The sequence below is a fragment of the Harpegnathos saltator genome, unplaced genomic scaffold (genome assembly GCF_003227715.2).
Source record: "Harpegnathos saltator strain DR-91 unplaced genomic scaffold, Hsal_v8.6 scaffold101, whole genome shotgun sequence".
Classification (NCBI taxonomy): Eukaryota; Metazoa; Arthropoda; class Insecta; order Hymenoptera; family Formicidae; genus Harpegnathos; species Harpegnathos saltator.
This window is the reverse complement of record NW_020229875.1, coordinates 494,852-514,946: the sequence shown is the minus strand read 5'-3', so window position 1 is coordinate 514,946 and position 20,095 is coordinate 494,852. Positions and strand designations below refer to the sequence as shown.

The window sequence follows — 20,095 nt, the reverse complement described above, 5'->3', positions numbered from 1 at the left end:
ATTATATTAACGCACACAGGAATGTGTACATCAAAGATCGAGTAATTCTACGGAATAATGTTATATATGATATAAAGGACGGCAAGGAATGAAAAAAAAACCTAAAGTCGATTAATCGGCAAATCGGGCGAAGATCACAACTACGAGGCAATCGGTGACGGCAGTTTCACGACAACGGAAGCGCGATAAAGCGATAAAATTCGGAAATTACGCAGGAATCTCAGGCAGTAAGGACGAATGAGGATCCAGAGGCACAGCAGACTTGCGGGTAGCCTCGAGTACACCGTGCTATCCTACACGGGAAGAAATCAGGAAGAACTTGCGAAGACTTGGAAATTTGGCGCTCGGTGAGCTGAAATCGCCCGATTACGAATAACACGATGTTATTAACGCACGCACCGCAGCCCCGAGAGCAGCCAGAAGTAATTAACAACGCGGTGCGTTAACCGGACGTGCCATCAGTCGGATAATCCTTGACTAATTTGACGGGGCCCCTCGATACGGCGCGGCGGCGGGCACGAAGATCCGCGCTCACAGGACCGCGTGGATCGCTGATTGCAAAATAATTGAACGGTCCGGTACGATCGGTCGGTCTCGAATCTATCGGCCTGATTGGCCGAGACGCGGCGCGTCGCGGTGTCGGAGCAGGAAGCTCCAGGGCTAGAGAGAAAGGGAGGGAGAGAGAGAAGGAGAAAAACAAGAGGAAGAGAAAGAAAAAAGGGGTTCCCTTCGCGAGGTTCGGTAATGCGTTTTTAAAGACCTCCGCCACGGCGCCTCATGGCGTATTCCCGGGCCCATGCGGAAGGCGGATGCAACGCGTGCGAGAGAGGGAGAGAAAATCGGCATAGTGGGCCCTCGCATCCTTGATGGATCACCGGCACCGATCGGACCTCCGAACTAATCAATAATCGTGCTGCTTCGACCGCCAGCTATTACCTAGCCCGCAGCGGCGAGATCATCATTTCTCTTGGTCTGTTCCCGCCCTCTCTTTCCCCCTAGGCTCTTTGCCTCGTCCTTTGCTCTTTTCTCTCTCTCTCTCTCTCTCTCTCTCTCTCTCTCTCTCTCTCTCTCTCTCTCTCTCTCTCTCTCTCTCCCTCTCTCTCTCTCTCTCTCTCTTTCTCTCTTTCTCCTCCCCCATATCTCTCTCTCTCTCTCTCTCACACTCTCTCTTTCAGTCTTCCACTTCGTACTCCAAGTAATGACAACTTATCATTATAAACGTATTACACCGAGGTGCTTCGCGGCGCTCACCTGGTCGCCTCTCTCTCTCTCTCTCTCTCTTTCTCTCTCTCTCTCTCTCTCTCTCTCTCTCTCTCTCTCTCTCTCTCTTTCCTTTAGCCGTCGTTGCCTTTTTTGATACGGGGCGATAGCGCCGCTTCCGCAATGATAGCGATCACTATCGCTATTGCGACGCAACGAACCCGGATCGATGCATCGTCGTTACTCAATCAATTCACGGTCGAGAGGACAGCAGTCCGACGTGACGCAAGAGAGTTTGGGGGAAATTCACCTGCCTCTCCTCGCATGTTTTGCGAATAATCGATGTTAGAGTCAGCGATCCAACACGTGCGAAGCCAGCGAAATCGGGAGAAATATCATCGGCGCGAGTAAGATATCGAACGCGCGCGTGGACGCCGCAGAAACCTTGAAGCGGTCCCCGTGTGTGTTTTGTACGCCGAAGGGCACCTCGAATCGAGCGCAAGCGACTCAACGGGGCACGTAGCAATTTTATTTCGAGCAGATTTCATTCGATCTTGTTGATACGACTGTACCCGAGCGGATAATTGAAATACTCGCGCGTCTCGCCGGGACATGCGAACCACTGGCCACAAATACTCCCTGAGGCGAGACGTAATATCGACTGTAAGAATCCCGACGAGAGAGGATCGAGCGGCGCACGAGAGCCGCGGCTAAGCGCCGCGCGCTAAAACGCGCAACGCGCTAGATACACGCGGCGTGTCTATGGGATACCACTAAGAGCGATAATTCGCAAGCAGTGCGTAACTAACCGCGCGTGTCGCTTCGTTCATTTATAAGCCTCGCTATTCCAAACACAGCCGGCCGCGGCCAGGACTTGCGCAGGCGAGAAGCGAGCCGGTCGCTTTTTTGCCCGCAGTGTGATAGCGCGTTAAATGAATTAATAGACCGTTCCATCACAATCTTGCTGAAACGTTGTAATTTAATACAAATTACGAGCAATAATCGTCGCAGCAACGCGCGTTAAATTAACGCGTAACAGGACAATCGGCGTTTATTATGCGACCGGAGGACGGCAATCGCGAGGTGGATTCAACGGAATCAATTAGGGACTACCTGCGAGCGCGAAACTTATGTAAAGCGCGAGAAAGTGCCGGCAAATTGCTGTGATTAAAATGCATCGGTAGAAGATGACAGCGCAACGCGTCCGCCGGAGCCGGAGCAACGCCCGCAGGAGGCGGAGGACGAAAATCGCGGATCCTTTCCGAACGAGAGCAGGCGAGCGAGAGAGGCTCGCTGTATTAGCCGCGGAAACACGATGGTTACACATCATCAATAATACACGGCTCCTATACTATACTGATTATCATCTCTCGCGGCTTAATTAATGTAATTAGGACGTTGCTATTATAAAGATTTATTACGCTGCTTGAAGCGGCGAATTAAAAGCGTAATACTTCCGCGTTGCGATGTAGCAAGTTACTTTTGATTTTTCTGCAGCAGCGCGCGATATACGCATACATCTGTGCGCGCGAGCGATTCTTTTTTATTTATTCGCGCGCGCGCGCGCGATATGACGGCGAAGTAAAGCGTATCATGAGAATTAGCGATTAAACAGTGTAACGATAAAAGTATCTCAATTTTTCCGTGCTATTACTCCATAAATTCATCGACGCTAGTAATCCAATCGGATGTGCGTGCGGCGGGGCAGACTGCAGGATGGCTCGCAAAGCGGATCAGAGAAGCTTGTATAACGCAGCGAGTGCGAAGAGGAGGCAAATAGCTTGACGTTCGATAGCTTGTAAAGAGTGTCGAAGCGAGAAGCCGTGACAAGGTGAAAATGCAGTAATAAAAGCCGTAAGCTCCCTCGTTCCCCGCCATCGACTTTCCGCTCCCGTCCCACTCACTCGCGGCACCCTCTCTCCCCTTCCATGTCGCTGCAATATCGATAAAAGCTTCGGTGTATTGTAAGCTCGTCCGCGAGAGCGGAGCGGCGCCGGTTCGCCGGTGAGAGAGAGAGAGAGAGAGAGAGAGAGAGAGAGAGAGAGAGAGAGAGAGAGTGAGTTTGTCATGGTATGGGAAAGCCATCAATTTCAATGGGCTTTGAAAACCGAACTACTTGTTGCATGTGCACCCTCCCCCCTCTGTCGCCGCCACCTCGTCCGAAGCCACTCGCCCTCCTCTCGATACGCGATCCGATAGCTTCCCAAGGGAACGATGCTTGCAAAGCGTCCCGAACGTGTTTCCCGATATTGCGTAAAAATACGGGCTGCTCGCCCGTAGAGAGAACGTGAGAAGAGGATGTGCCGCGAGAGAAGCGCTTCGAGAAATATAAAACCTTGCCGTTTTGCTTTTCCCGTTTGCGATTGATGTAGCAATCCCTCGCGTTCACGTCATGCGCTCTCGTAGGGCAAATAAATTGTGCGTTGAAACCGCACCGCACGGATTGATTATGGAAGATATTCTTGGACTATTCAACGATTCAAAAAGTGTCCGATTAGTTCGCTGTGATATCTTTCTCGAGTCTTTGAGCATCTTCATTATCGCGTCTCTATTAAGATGAATAAATATTCGCGTGAAGGTTTATCGTTTACATCGAAGCTGAATACATCAACGTCAATCTGTGCAAGCGGGAAAATTATTTTCAAGTTGAAACTCGCGAGTTTTCTGTTTTCTATTCAAATAATATTTTCCCCCTCTCTCTCTCTCTCTCTCTCTCTCTCTCTCTCTCTCTCTCTCTCTCTCTCTCTCTCTCTCTCTCTCTCTCTCTCTCTCTCCCTCCCTTCTCTCTTTCTTCCTCTCGCGGTATTAATACGTTTCCATTCGCAAGACTGAAAAACCACTTGGCGTGACGCGCGAGTTGATTTAGCTCTGAAAAATAGCAGTGAACGCGATGAGCGCGGATAAAATTCATATTAGTGATACGTATTCCAGGCAGGATAGGCAAAATGCGAACGATCGTGTGATTACTGCAAAGTACTTTCCTATGAGAGAATTCCGCTGGTATAATAAATTCTCGTCGTGTGATATATTACCGCGGGATGATACACACGAAAATCATTCCGCAGTGCGCGATACCTTTTGTTTTTGGGCAGTGACCGAAAACGCGATATCTCTACGCGAAACCGCCGCTAATTGGTTAGGCAGGCATGATAATCAGCGGCACCAACGGCGCTATTACTCGCGCGAATTAAAAGCGCTCTTAATGCTAACGTGGGAAATAGTCTGATTGTTCCTTGTCTACAATCGACGAGCATTGTATAGCTTCGTACCGGCTTCGTTGAAGAATCGCCGAATCATTTAAGAGCGCACGTTTCTTCCCTTCTCTTTTTTTTTTTCAGGTGGTTACGTTACATCCTCGCTTTATCAAGTCGAGCCGACGTGAGTAACACGTTGCGACTGTTAATTCACAAACGCGTAGTATCGTCGAAAGACGCCTTACCAAATGCGGCGTTCTAAGAAAATCAGGAGAATTATAAGTTTACTTCTAGGCGACAATCGTATCCTTGAAAAATACAAGCGCGCGGTATCTTGCCTGCATTTTCTCCGTCACGTTCTTCCCGAATACAACACGAATCCTTAATTCCCGGACTCGGAGCGAAGCCGAGAGTTGTTCGGGCTTGTTACTGACTGTTGGATTCAGTCAATCGATGGCCTTCATCCGAAGTGCCGGAATACGTCCTCGTGGGAAACGCGCGCTTGGGGTGCCTACGGGGGTGGTGAGCTGGTGTGCGCGCGGCTCAACCCCCGCTCTCTCGTGATGTCGAGGCGGTTACGCGAAGCCTCCACGTTAATCACATATCCGTGCACGCGAGTACCCACCGTTTGTTTACCCACTGACGGCTCTAATGAATAGCAAAATCGAGCCAACGCTACTGCCGCCACCGCCGCCACCGCCACCGCTGCCGCCGCCGCCGCTGTTGCTGCTGCTGCTGCTGCCGCTGTTGCTCTGCTGCCGGTACCGCCGTTACGCATCCTACCCCGATACAGGGGTGCGTACGGTGCGTACACTCGAACCATCCCCTTGCCGTCGCTCCATTGACAAGCTGGAGGCGAGAATTACACGCGTGGATGCAGCTGCACCGCCGACCCCGTTCAAAGATGAACGGCGCGTCGGAAATCAGGGAAATATTCCGTTTACCTGATTTATCGGCGGATACGCGGTGTTACTGTTCATCGGGCTGTGCGGTTAATTGACGCGTGGCCGTTCACTTCGTATAACACCACGCCGGTAATTCCCGCGCCGACGTCGACACGTCGGGCTGCAGTGGGTGCTGATAAACCGTTTTTCCGTGAGCGCCAAGCGCGCCGCAATTAATGGCGCGGAAGTCATTGTGCAAGTAATTGATTCCGCGGTGAAATGCACGCCATTGACGTGAATTGTTTTCTTTTTTTCAGGTGAACGCTGGCGGATCCATCGTTCTACCGGTGTGTGCTGATCGTCGTGTCTCTTCGGCCCCGGCGATACTCATTGTGGGCAAATGGAAAAGAACGGGATTAGGCGAGACCAGCTACTTCTTATCAGCAGACGGGATCGCGACTTTTACGTAAGATGCGAAGTAATTTGTAAGAATAAGAACCTAATATTAGCTTATATTACCCTTACAGAAATTTATTATTGGCTATAATAAATTGGTCAATAATAATAATAAGTAATTTTATTATTCATAAGAGTAATAAATTTGATAATAAGTAATTTTATTATTTAAAAATGATAACAAGTAATTTTATTATTCGTACGAGTAATTTTATTACTCGTATGACACTGTTGTTTACCCACTCGTACTCGTACGAGTAATTTTATTACTCGTACGAGTAATAAAATTACTTATTATCATTTTTAAATAATAAAATTACTTATTATCAAATTTATTACTCTTATGAATAATAAAATTACTTATTATCAAATTTATTACTCTTATGAATAATAAAATTACTTATTATTATTATTGACCAATTCATTGACAACTCGTCATTGACAACTAGTACGAGTAATAAAATTACTTGTTCTTTGTTACTGGCCAATTTATTACAGCCAATAATAAATTTCTTCTAAGGTATATAGTTTTATATTCTATTATTGTAATGTTATTATATTATTATATTATATTATTATATTATATTATTATGTATATAGATTGTACATTTGTCAAAGAAAAATAAAGATAATATTCAAATGTAATTATATTTTTTCTTCATTCAAACCTCCTTATACACCTATTTTCCTAAGATTATGCACTTCTTCGCTTATTATATTTTCCTGATACTTCCGCAAAACTTAAAAATCTGCGGATCCTCCATTTCCGCGTTTTGGTATCAGGAGAATATAATGACCGAGGAGGCATTCGAGATTCTGGCGACAAATTTAAAGTTTCTCCATATTTGCGTTTTGGTATCAGGAGAATATAATGACCGAAGAGGTATTCGAGATTCCAGCAGGAAATTTAAAGTTTTTCCATATTCGCGTTTTGGTATCAGGAGAATATAATGACCGAAGAGGTATTCGAGAATCCAGTGAAAAATTTAAGGATCCTTCATTTTCGCGTTTTGGTATCAGGAGAATATAATGACCGAAGAGGTATTCGAGAATCCAACGGGAAATTTAAATTTTCTCCATATTCACGTTTTGGTATCAGGAAAATATAATGACCGAAGAGGTATTCGAGAATCCAGCGGAAAATTTAAAGTTTCTACATATTCGCGTTTTGGTATCAGGAGAATATAATGACCGAAAAGGTATTTGAGATCCCAGCGGAAAATTAAAAATTTCTCCATATTCGCGTTTTGGTATCAGGAGAATATAATGACCGAAGAGATATTCGAGATTCCAGCGGAAAATTTGTAGTTTCTCCATATTCACGTTTTGGTATCAGGAGAATATAATGAACGTGGAGGTATTCGAGATTCCAGCGGAAAATTTAAGAATCCTTCATTTTCGCGTTTTGGTATCAGGAGAATATAATGACCGAAAAGGTATTCGAGAATCCAGCAGAAAATTTAAAGTTTCTCCATTTTCGCGTTTTGGTATCAGGAGAATATAATGACCGTGGAGATATTTGAGATTCCAGCGGAAAATTAAAAATTTCTCCATTTTCGCGTTTTGGTATCAGGAGAATATAATGACCGTGGAGATATTTGAGATTCCAGCGGGAAATTGAAGGATCCTTCATTTTCGCGTTTTGGTATCAGGAGAATATAATGATCGAAGAGGTATTCGAGATACCAGCGAAAACTTGGTAGTTTCTCCATTTTCGCGTTTCGGTATCAGGAGAATATAATGACCGAAGAAGTATTCGAGGTTCCAGCAGAAAATTTAAAGTTTCTCCATATTCGCTTTTTGGTATCAGGAGAATATAATGATCGAAGAGGTATTTGAGATACCAGCGGAAAATTTGTAGTCTCTCCATTCTCGCGTTTTGGTATCATGAGAATATAATGGCCGTGGAGGTATTTGAGATTCCAGCAGGAAATTTAAGGATCCTTCATTTTCGCGTTTTGGTATCAGGAGAATATAATGACCGAGGAGGTATTCGAGATTCTAGCGGAAAATTTAAAGTTTCTCCATTTTCGCGTTTTGCTATCAGGAGAATATAATGATCGAGGAGGTATCCCAGATTCCGGCGGAAAATTTAAAGTTTCTCCATTTTCGCGTTTTGGTGTCAGGAGAATATAATGACCGTGGAGGTATTTGAGATTCCAGCAGGAAATTTAAGGATCCTTCATTTTCGCGTTTTGGTATCAGGAGAATATAATGACCGAGGAGGTATTCGAGATTCTAGCGGAAAATTTAAAGTTTCTCCATTTTCGCGTTTTGCTATCAGGAGAATATAATGATCGAGGAGGTATTCCAGATTCCGGCGGAAAATTTAAAGTTTCTCCATTTTCGCGTTTTGGTGTCAGGAGAATATAATGACCGTGGAGGTATTTGAGATTCCAGCAGGAAATTTAAGGATCCTTCATTTTCGCGTTTTGGTATCAGGAGAATATAATGACCGAGGAGGTATTCGAGATTCTAGCGGAAAATTTAGTTTCTCCATTTTCGCGTTTTGCTATCAGGAGAATATAATGATCGAGGAGGTATCCCAGATTCCGGCGGAAAATTTAAAGTTTCTCCATTTTCGCGTTTTGGTGTCAGGAGAATATAATGATCGAGGAGATATTCCAGATTCCGGCGAAAAATTTAAAGTTTCTCGATATTCGCGTTTTGGTATCAGGAGAATATAATGACCGAAGAGGTATTCGAGATTCCAGTGGAAAATTAAAAATTTCTCCATATTCGCGTTTTGTTATCAGGAGAATATAATGACCGAGGAGATATTCGAGATTCCAGCGGAAAATTTGTAGTTTCTTCATTTTCGCGTTTTGGTATCAGGAAAATATCGTGGAGATATTCGAGATTCCGGTGGAAAATTTAAAGTTTCTCCATTTTCGCCTTAGGTCGGGATTAAAGTCAAATTTGGGGTCACAAAAAATAGAACTTTATAAACCCTAAAACTTTTATTCGGATCATTTTTCCCTAATGCATAGATTCTAAGATAGGGGGAGGGGGGTCAATTACTTTTGGAAAACTTGGTATATTACATAAAATTTTATTAGAGATTATGTAAAACTTCTCAGATTACATGAAATTATAATATAAATATAATATTTTATAATAGAAAATATAATATTTTACGATCATTGATTTGTTAAAAAGTGTCAAAGATTCGTCGAGAGAGACAGAAAAGAGATTTGAAGGCGACAAGGATACAAGTCTCTTTTCTGTTTTCATCTCTGTAGCGGCGACCTCCAACTTGAGATATCCGGAGCTTTATATTTACGAGGCATTGGAAAACGGGCGCGGATCGGCGGGTCGGTGCGTCGCCCTCCTTTTCGGATATTCTTTCAATATCGAGGGGAATCTTTAAGTGGCTCCGCCAGCAACAGGTTGTAAATCCGTTTTTTAAGGGATCTACCGCCACCGTTCGGTTTGAGGTCGCGAGGGTAAAAGAGAACTCCTTCGGGAGATTTGTTCGTCCTGTTCGCTCTCTTCCTCTCGCAGCGCAGTATCCTTTCGCCCTCGCCCAGGCCTCTTATCGTCTTGTTCCCTCCGAAACTCCCGTCTAGACACGAGCCAGCCAACCTTTGCACGTTTTCCAATCACGCCGTTTCCTTCCCCGTTCCACCGCCACTGAGGATCCCTCAACGACTACACGTTACGGAGGGTTACGGAGGGAAAAAGGATTTCCTGTCCTTGGAAATTCGTTGTTCGGTCCTACACGTCTTCCTTGGAGTCGGCACAACGAGTTCCACGTAACGAGTTTATTTGATTTCCATCCGGAATTCGGCCTGGGGGAGACTCTTCATGTGTGCGTTTCAGTTGTGGCACGCTGAAAAAATAAAAGACCCGTTATTTAGGATTAGATTTGTTTTCGGTAAATCATTGAAGGTTGCATGCAAAGATAAACTAACGTAGCCTCGTAACAGAGAGAATTCTCGTCTACAAGAATCAAAGTATTCGAAAAATTTCGGAACATCGCGAAACGCGATTATCAATTATCAAGAGTAACGATGGCGCACGGTGTGCTCGAGATTCTTCTGTGATATACCTCGCTCCGTGAAATCAGCGCCAAACTTTACGTCCGGAGTCAACTACATGGTCACCGAACATTACGATTCTCGGAACGCAGTCCCGGTCGCAAAGAGGAGCAATTGCACGCGAATCGGCCGGCAGATCGGAAGTGCGCTCTTCGACAATTCGCTTGGACAATGACCATGAAATGACATGAAACTAGCCGTGGTGACTTGACCGACAAATTACGCGGAATGTGTTCGTGAAAAGAATAAAGAGGCGAGGAAGGGGCCAGAGCCGGCGCAGAAATCCACTCGGTCGTTTCTGTGAGACCGGATGCCGGGCAATCATTTATTTTATATTAATCATGTCCGAGCAGGAAGAAGGGCCAGCGGGTTTTACCGGCGGCATGGCGGAGAAAGAGAGAGAGAGAGAGAGAGAGGGGGGGGGGAGAATGGGAGAGGAAGGGAGGGAAGTTCGACCAGTGAGGAACGAAAGATGAACGGTAGAATTCGTTTGTCGTATTCGGTCGTTCGGTTTTTCAAGCGACGGCCACGAGAAAAGAGCCGTGATGCATATCATTAGCCGTGATGCGGTGCCTGGATTCAAGAAGGAAACCGCCTTCATGGCAGACGTGTACGTGGATTGACAGATTCCTGTACGCTATTGTTGCCATAGTCATGCCCGTTGCCCTCTACAAATCACTCCTCCGCCGCGCACCGGTCTTCTTCCTTTTGTGGAGAGACCGACATCTCTCAGCGCGTGTTATTATTCCTTCCCTTTAACTTTCGTCGATTGTTCCACGTGTCTAATTTTACGTTTCTTTTTTGCGACCGCGCCAGCAAAGCATCTCATCCACCATGTCTCCTGCTGTCCATTTTCCTCGCGGGAGGAACATCGACCGAGACGACCACGACGAGAGGAGGTTCCGAAAATCCGCCGAGGAGGCAGCCGAAAAAGCGCCTCCTACGACCGCCGTTCCCGTGCAGTTCCGGTTCTCACACTTGGCTAAACAAATAACCGACGTTAACGAGAGTCAATCAATAACCGTCGGATAACGACCGGTTTCGCGAAAGAAGCGCGATCGAGCCGTGCGTTTCGAGCTCCGCCCTTGAAATCTTGCAGACACCTTCGAGGAACGATCCCATTGCCGCGGGTTCCCGCGAGATTCTTCGGAATTCCAACGAGATGTCTGTACTCTCTCTCTCTCTCTCTCTCTCCCTTCCCCGCTCTTTCTCTCGATGGGGTAATCATACTCTCTCTCTCTCTCTCTCTCTCTCTCTCTCTCGAGTATGATTCACCCGCTTTGAGCCATCCTTTCGGTCCGACGCTGATAACAGGCGCGCGTGTTGAGGTTCGCCTTATTTATTTTCTTTATCCGCACACACTCACGCGTTCTTACACCGATGGCGTGAAAGCGCGAGGACTTATTTTGTGTATGCAGATGCGCGACGACGAGCTTGCTTTGCGAGGCCGGGGAGAAACTCTGTGAAAAAAAAAAAGAAAAGATGGACTCGCGCCAGAGTGCGTTGCATATTGCCTTTAGTGACCGGGGACGAAAGAATAATAGCAAATATTGCCCGGCAAAGGGAGGGACTTCCTTCAACGGACTTGCCCCGTGATGGAGTCCTTTGCATACGTGACGAAGGTGGACGACAACGACAATGTCATGGCGGAAGTAATTTCCGAGATGAGCGGCCGAGACACGACTTGCAATAGTGGTTGAACAGTCAAAGTGGGCTCATTTTGGCATATATAGCAGATCCGCGACGGCGAAGGGACACTTTGTAGGGAGGTCATATCCTGTTCACCCCGGCCTTACTATCCTGACCGGTCGCGCACATTAACCCACGGGGGGAGAAGTAATTTTCTGAAGAAGACACGCAAACCGTAGCGGACACCCGCGTGAAAAGATAGGTTCGTGTGCGCCTCGCGCGGCCGGTCCAGAGACGCAGAGTGCGTGCGACTTATCGGTTTGTCCGAGTTGTCGCAAGGTAAACACAATTCGCAAGTGGGAGACAAGCGCGTCTCTTTTATCGCTTCGTCTTCGCGCGCGCAAACGACACGCAACGACGGCGACGGCGATATCGCTCGTACGAAAAAACGCTCGATGCTCTCGGCGCATACGGACGAACAATGAATTACAGCCGAGACCGTGCGGCTCTTTAATTACGATCGCGGCGTATTGTACGCTATAATTAGGCGCGCCTAATTCCCGTGAAAATCATGTTTTCAGTTGTCCGGGCGAGGAGATACGAATCGTGGTTGCGCCAGTGAACGATTAACGGGGCCAAGTATTGTTGGCGTCGCCGAGTCAGAGAAACTATGAGGGAAAGGAACCGGCGTAACAGTAGTTTCGGCCTAAATTGTCGTGATTATCGCTCCGACAAGTGCGATCTCTTATTTCCTCTTGCGCGTCGCGCGCGAGAGAGCGTCTCGCGAAAAGAAGCGGAAAAGAAGAAAGGAAGGAAGAACAATGACGATGTCTGAAATATCATTGAGGACGCGGTGGAAGCGTAACTTTACAGCGTAAGCAAGGGAAATATTTTCAGGGCATTGTGTGCGGCACACCGGCAACCAGGTGTGCGTTGGATAGTCCAACCGATCATTACGCACGATGATGCGATTCTGAAATTGATCGGAATTAAGACAGCCATCGTGATTGTCGGTTGCGCGAGCGGATAATCGGCGCTTTCATCTCCGAGTTATGAAGGCGCGTCGCGACGTGCGCGCGCGGCAGCTCGCCTCGACTCCGAGCGCGTAGTTTTACGCGCTCGGAGTCGTAGATACGCCCCGGCGTGCGGCGTGAATCGTGTAAAACCGCCGTGCCCGGCCGCGGCAAATCCACCGCGAGGAATCACGATCACGCGCGCGATCGTGACTGCGCGCCGTAATTTCGAGCGGCTGAATAGGGTCGCGCGCCTTTCTGGACCGCACGGTAGCCGTACGTCGTCACTCTTGTCTCATTCGTGAGTGATCACGGCCGATCGTATTGTGACAGGATAGCGATTGGTACGTCAACGAGGCGAGCATAGCCCCATTGTGCCGCAGTCACGTATATCAGGAACTGAACAGTCATCGCCTCCTCCGATATAACGACGGATAGAAACTTTTGTGTCGACTCACGACCCCCCTCCCCCCCTCGGGGAGGCCCTCCGCCGTTAACGTTTAACCTGACGACGGAACGCGAGCGCGCACGAGCGCGCGCGCGCCTCTTTAAAATGATTGTTCAGAATCGGAACTTGTCGTCGACTGGTCTGAGCCAACCAGGGCGTGTATTCTCACGTCGTCGTCGGTGGGGCGGTATTGGTGTCTATAGAGAGAGGTTATCCCGATAACTGCCGGGACCAGAGACGCAGGTAAATTGACGCAGAAAATTAACGCGAGTCTGTGTAACATCGAAAGTGACTTTGGACGGAGAGGGACGTGGAGGGCAAACGTTAAAAGTAACGTATAATTTCTTCGTCGGGTGACTCGGGAGAGCAGAGCGCGGGTGATAAAATCGGGATTACAAGGAAACTGCAAATAAATCTGCAAGGGTGAAGGTGAAGGAAATACACAGAGAGGAGAAAAATGCACGGTCGAATGAAACAATGCGAAATTTCTGATTCGTCGGCGTTTCGTCAGAAAATCACTTCGTTCGAGCAAACATTTCTCGCCGTGCAGAGAACACGTCGGCAGAATTGAAATTGACACATCGAAGACACACCCGAGTCGCACATGCCGGCGGATAAAGAAGAAACGCCGAGAGACGCGTGTTTCATCAGCGTCGCGCAGACGGCTGATAATCACAGCGCGGCTGCTTCAACAATATCGAATAATTAAATTCGCGTGTTTTCGGAGCGGCAGAATTCGCGAGAAACTGCCGTCGCGTACCGTTTTAACAACTCTAGCGGCGGGATCCTTTGCAACATACGGTGGTTTCATTATATTATTCCGTGCGAGCGATTCGAAAACGCGCGAGAGTCCTTGCAAGGCGATCGCGTCGCGATGAAAACGGGGCAGCTCAGGCTGCGAGCGAAAAGTAAAGCCGACACCATGGAAACGGCGCGCGCGGCCGTTGTGCGGCCGCTCGTATTCAGCGTTAGGAACTAATTAGCACGACGCTCGGATCGAAAAGGCAAGCGGCCTCGGTTATTAACGAAGAGAGGACGTAACGATCCTTCGAGCAGAGCCTGAGAGACCGCTGACGTTTTTATAGGTTTTCGCGAGGAAGGAAGCGATTCTCCGGCGAGAGAGCGATATGGTGCTCGAACACGACTTGTTAAAGGCTGCCTCCCCACGTGTAACAATCTTACGGCTCATGCGTGTCAATCGTTATTAAGCCGAGTGGCTTAATGCAACAGTGAAGAAGTAGGAAGTTTGCTCAACGACGCCGCGTTAACGTTCGATTTACGCGGATTTCTCCGGAACGATTACGATTTTGCGCGCGCGCGCACTTCATGCGTGCGCATCCGCGGCCGCGACCGAAGCGCGATCGAGATCGCCCTCGAGGAGAGCTGAACCCGCGTAGCCGCCGATCAGTTTCAGAGCAAACGCGAAACCAGACACGCCGTGCGTGTAATGGTATACGACGTCCAGGATCCTCGTGTCACGCTTGAAGCGGCGCGCCGTTAAGCGGCACGATTGCGCGAGCCGAGGCACACATCCCCATACCGGGCGATAGTCGTTTCATTAACGACACAATTGCGGTTTCGTTAGCGGGCCGATAAAAATACACGCCGTTATATCGCGAGTATCGCGCGAGTACGCGAGCTGAATTGCGCGCTCGAAAGTGGTTAACGCGGCCAGCGCCTAGTGCAACTGCGCGTCGTTAACACGGCGCTTTATGAGGCGAACGGCCGCGACCGGTGCGCGGCGGATCATCGAATGGAACACGCGGATAACGAAGCGCGCGGTAAGACCCGTCCGGACGGAGCGAGATCCCAGCGGATTCGCGTCGCAGACTCGCGCCGATGTCGTTGGTGTTCGCGGTTGCTCGCGATCGGCCAACTTCTTTCGTGCACCTTTCGTGGCCGGCCGCAGAGCTCCGCCGCCGTTCGCTCGGCCGAGGATGAGCGCGTAATCAGCGCGTAGGACGGATCCATCGATGTATAACCGGCGGATCTACGGCGGAGCGCGAAAGGTGGCGCGGATTTAAAATGCATATATTACTCGCAGTCTCTCCATAATTCGATTAACCTGAGCGAAAATGCGCTCGTTTGTAGCGCGCATATATAACAAATGAAATCTCCTGCATAGTAATTCCATTCGGAATACGAAAGTAGAGGATGCGCCGCGGGGTCGTACCTACACCTACGACGACGTCGGCCATAGGGGGTAGGTGGGTGGGTGGGGCAGGGGCAGGGGCAGGGAGAGGGGGCCGGGGACGACGAGAGGGCAGGGGCGGCTGAGGGAGTAGAGGATGGAGCGGACTGTCGGAGGATGGAGGAGGTGGTGGTGGACTGGGACGGCGGAGAGGAAAGAGAGAGAGAGAGAGAGAGAGAGAGAGAGGGCGGATTAAAAATGTAATCCAATAATAACGCGTCTCTGGTGTCCGTGAAAGTACGTACGTGGAGACGCACGCGGGTGTATATGCGGGGATAGTGGCGTAGAAGTAAGAGGGTTGCGCCGGGGCGCAAGAGAGCCCCTTTCGTTTCCGCCGAGAGATAATTAGCCAACGCGGAAATGCGACCGGTTTATCCGTCACAACTATAATCGTAAATAACGCCGCTCGCGGATACTCCCGCGTATAACGCAAATGACCGCGGCGTGTACTCCCTTTTTGCGAGGAAATGTTTACTCGCGTTCCTTCGCCTTTCTCATGGCGTGTTCGGCAACGTGTGTCTCGCGCATGCATTACGGAAGAGTAGAGGAGAGTAGCGGAGGAGAGGGGGCGTCGATGAGACGCCGCAAAGTGCCGGAAGGGAAAGTAAGAAAAAAAGCTCGCGAGATTGCGTCGGTGGAATTCTTCTCTTGCATCCTGATTTAGTGATTGAAAAATTACTTCGCGTTGCCCTGATCTCTGCTACTCGTTCTTGCAACGATGAGGAGAAGCCTCGCTCCTCGAGACTCCATTTTAATACATCGGCGATCATCGGAGCTTCCCCTATCGCGCTAAGCGGCAAAGTCCGAGCGGCAGCACAATGAAAACACGCGTTTGAGAACGATATGACTTTAACGGATTCTCATAGCGATTCTCACACAGGCGGAAAAGAGGAACGAAGAAGAGAGGGAGGGGGAGAGAGACAGCGCACCCTAGAAATGCAGAGCGTCGTTACGCCACTGGCCGCACATTTTCTCGCAAGCGCAGCGATGTGTGCGCGCGGACGTACGCGCCAGCACCTACGTATATCTGTAATACCGCTACGTACACTCCCCCCTCCCCCCCCCCTGCCCCCGGATGAATCTTGAGGCAGCGAAAATATCACGATGTCCGCTAACACTGAAGCGTCGGGAGGGCCGTTGGGTTGGACGACGAGGCGGAGGAGGAGGAGACGTGGGTGAAGCTACGGGGCTCAAAACGGGTGGATGGAGTCCATTAGCAGACGGATGAGGATGTGTGCGATTATACACCCTGTCCCCACCCCTCCCCCGGCCGCCGCACTCCACTCAATAATGCATCACACTCCTCTATCCGGCTACTCTGTCTCCAGTCCAACACGTATGACCACTCGGAGAGACTTCCTCGTCAACGGCCACCCCATTCGGCCCGCTCCACCCTCGAGTTCCAGGACACCGCGGCTGCTTATTACCGCCGCGACTTTGATTTGTAAAGAGACGGAAGGACTCCGCGAGAGACACCCCCGCTCGCGAACGCTCGCGAGTGCGGGATCTTTGGAAGAAGACAGAAGACAGGGTCTAATTCGGAATAATACAGCAAGCTGTCGGAAGAGTAAGTTGTGTGAGTCACTCATGCAGCGCGTAAACACAATGAGCGCGTGCACACAGTAGGAAGCAGCTACGAAAGAGCGAGAAGAAGAGTCGCGGCGAAGCTCGGTGTCGAAAAATCCGCCAAACATCGCTCGCGTATTCCTCGCTACAACCCGACTCCCGCCTAACTTGCGGCGATTCCTCGAGCTTTGACCTCCCTTCCCGCGATACAGTTTGATCCGCCGGCGTAACCTGCACCGCCGGAATAACCGTCCTCGCGCTTCAAACCCTCCTTCTCGCGCTTTGAATGCGGAATATAAGTATACATATACATACACATACATATACATGTACATAGATACATACATATATGCATGTATTATGTATGTATGTATGCATGTATGTATGTATGTATGTATGTATGTATGTATGTATGTATGTATGTATGTATGTATGTATGTATGTATGTATGTATGTATGTATGTATGTATGTATGTATGTATGTATGTATATATGTATGTATGTATGTATGTATGTATATATGTATGTATGTATGTATGTATGTATGTATGTATATATGTATGTATGTATGTATGTACGTATGTATGTATGTATGTATGTACGTAGATATATATGTAGAGGTATGTATATATGTCTATGTGTGTATGTATACGTATCTCGCACGGGAAAGGGTCTCGAGCGCGGAACGATACTGAAATAATACTTGATACAGGCACCTGGAGGAAGATTCGCTCTACCGAATTACTCCACCTCCCGCCGTTGGCCCGCGCGGATTAACGGATAATCCGTACGGGAACGAGGAATTGTTGAGAGAAAAGCGGAAATGCTAATCTCTCGATGAGAGATCCCTCCCGGATACCTACGCACCACGGAGTCTTCCATTTCCGCGAGCGCGCGCGCGCTGTGTCTATGTGTGTGTGTGTGTGTGTGTGTGTGTGTGTGTGTCTTGTGCGTGAGGATGTATGCGCGCGCGCCCGCGCGAGCACTGCCGCGCTAAATCGTCACATACGAATGCGGTAGCGCGCCCGCGCGCCTGCATTTAAGTACGTTTGTCTCGATTGCGTGCGAGAAACGGCGTGGAGAGAAGCGGCCGCTCTACAACGTGTCGTGCAAATCCTCTCAGATCGCAGTCGCCGTATCCGTCGAACGACGGCGCTTCCGTTCCCGTGTGCGAAGCGGTTTATTTCGCGACTCGGACGTACCCGCGAGACTACTCAATCGCGCGCGCGCGCTCGCGCGGTTTAATAAAATCGCATTTCAGACGCGGAGCCGCGCGCCGTAGCGTAAAGCTGTTAGCCGGGTGGAATTGAAAATATCTCACGCTGAGCTTTCAAGAAATGTTAACGTGATCTTCAGAGGCGGGGAAAGGGGATTGCCGTTCCTATAAATCGTCGGTGAACGGCTTCGATTCGAATCGACGAATACTGTCTTCGGTTGACGTTCCAATCGCCAATCGTGATATCATGGTGTAATATGTTCCTTTAACCCTTTAACGCCTACTGATGACTATAGTTGCCAGAAACGCACTTAAGATAACTTAATCAAAAAAGGAGATATTTTCGCTTTCTTTGCACCACTGTAAAGGTGAATTCTTCTTCTAAAAAATGGTATATAGATTGTATGTAGATTCGGTTTAGTCTGTTTTTAGCTCAGTTTTAATGATAACATGGGGCGGCCAGTTCACTTTGACAACAAGAAACTGAAGATGACCGAAGGCATCAGGAAGTGTTGCAACACAAGCACATGCCTGTTAAGGAGAAAGACGTTGTCAATTGTGCAGCTCGAGAGGGGAGCAAAGCAGGACAAAAATAATTTGCCAAACCTATAAAATTCCCCTCTGCATTTCCCGATGCTTTATGCGATTCTATCCCGGGTACATAAAGATCAAGTTCTGAATATGAGTTTTATGTTTCGAGGAATTTTTCCAAACCATTAGATATGATATAAAATTATTAAAATTAAAAAAGAAATTTGACCGATCAGACGTATTTTTCGCTTCTGGGAGTAGTTTCTGCTTGGAAAGGTTTTCGTAGATATAAAATTCTGATATTTTTTTGCTTATCGCTACTTATAGTCTCAGTTCAAAAAAACTCAAATTTTATTCTCAAAACACTTATAAAAATCGAGCGTGAAAGGGTTAAAGTCCCGTGCACATGTTCCCGAGTACGATGGACCTTTGTGTGACGCGGTCAAGTTAGGACGAGTCGTCCTCGATCGCGTCGCCTGACACTTTGCGGGAAAGTACATTTCCTTTGTTAGACACAGCGCGGTCTTTTTTGTCTTTCATCTTCAGCCGTTGCCGTACCATTCCCCATATCCAATCAATTCCACGCTTCCTGTAGCAGAGCCTGGGTGACGGACACACCACAGCCGGCATACACCTCGTGACTTATAATCGCATTTTCCCACCTCCACGCATCTCTTACGCGTTACACACACGCGCACACACGCGCGCGCGCGCCGACAAGAAGAGAATCAGCCCCTCCGTTAATGGCCAACGTCGAGGCTTTTAGCTAACCGAGTCTCCTTTGCCCATCGCCTCTGATCTATTCCTCGGCTAATCTGTTGATTATACGAGGCCGTCTGGCAATATGTTATCGGGACCGATGGGAATCCCTTTTCCTCGCCGTCCTCGCATCTATATCGCACCCTCGCGCCTTTTCCGACGGGCGGATCTCCCGAGACGGGAGACCCTGTAGAAATGTGTTTTCTTTAAGGTGATTTCAAGGAGAAGTGCGTTTCTCGAGGATCCCTTTCCCCCCCGAGAGGAAATCATCTTTCTGCGCGCGATATCGAATCTTTTTTCATCCAATCAGCCGAGCTGTGCTGTGCACGACGGAACGGCGGTGTAGAGTGAAATGTGTCGTGGCGGAAATATTACGGGATCGATTACGGGAGTGTTTTCCGCGCGGGGAACGCCGGGGGGGAAGGCCCGGCTCCGTTTAAGTGTTACACTCACTAAAGCTGATACTCTTTCCTCCGGTGAAACGGCCGAAACAAAAAGAGCGGATCGCCGTTCTTTATTCTCACCCGACGACAGACGACGGATTGCCTCAGAATCCTGTACATAGACGTTGCCGGAGTCCGCGAGGCAATTACCCGGCAGATAGCATCGTAGGACTTAACCTACTATCACTTTGGTTTATTGCGAGTTATATTTCAGCACGTGGGAACCGCGCGCGCGGGCTTTTCAATGGGACCCTGTGCGAAGAAGGTTGCCCAATGATCGTTCCGATAGCGGTTTCAGATCGCCGGAAACCTACTTTTCCATAAGATGCAACCGTTCGCGTTAATTACCCGCTCGAATGCGGCCGAGGATGACACCGAGGCGAGCAGCAGTTGCGAGGAATCAGCCGGGGACGAGCGGACGGATGGCTCTCGTCGAACGGAGACGAGACACTTATTCATTTTCGCTCTTGATCAACCGGCATGCGCGCCTCTCTTGTCCGCCATACTTTGGCCATATGGCCGCTG

The 20,095-nt window shown here is 48.7% G+C and overlaps 1 long non-coding RNA gene across 1 annotated transcript in view; it reads right to left on the bottom strand.

Annotated features, from left to right (window-relative positions):
* Positions 1-8,883: 8,883 nt before the first annotated feature.
* The window catches only part of LOC112588443 (uncharacterized), a 128,316-nt gene continuing 117,104 nt past the window's right edge, over positions 8,884-20,095 (bottom strand). Inside the window, exon 3 of the long non-coding RNA XR_003112853.1 lies at positions 8,884-9,566. This is a non-coding gene — a long non-coding RNA (uncharacterized LOC112588443). The remainder of the gene's footprint in view (positions 9,567-20,095) is intronic.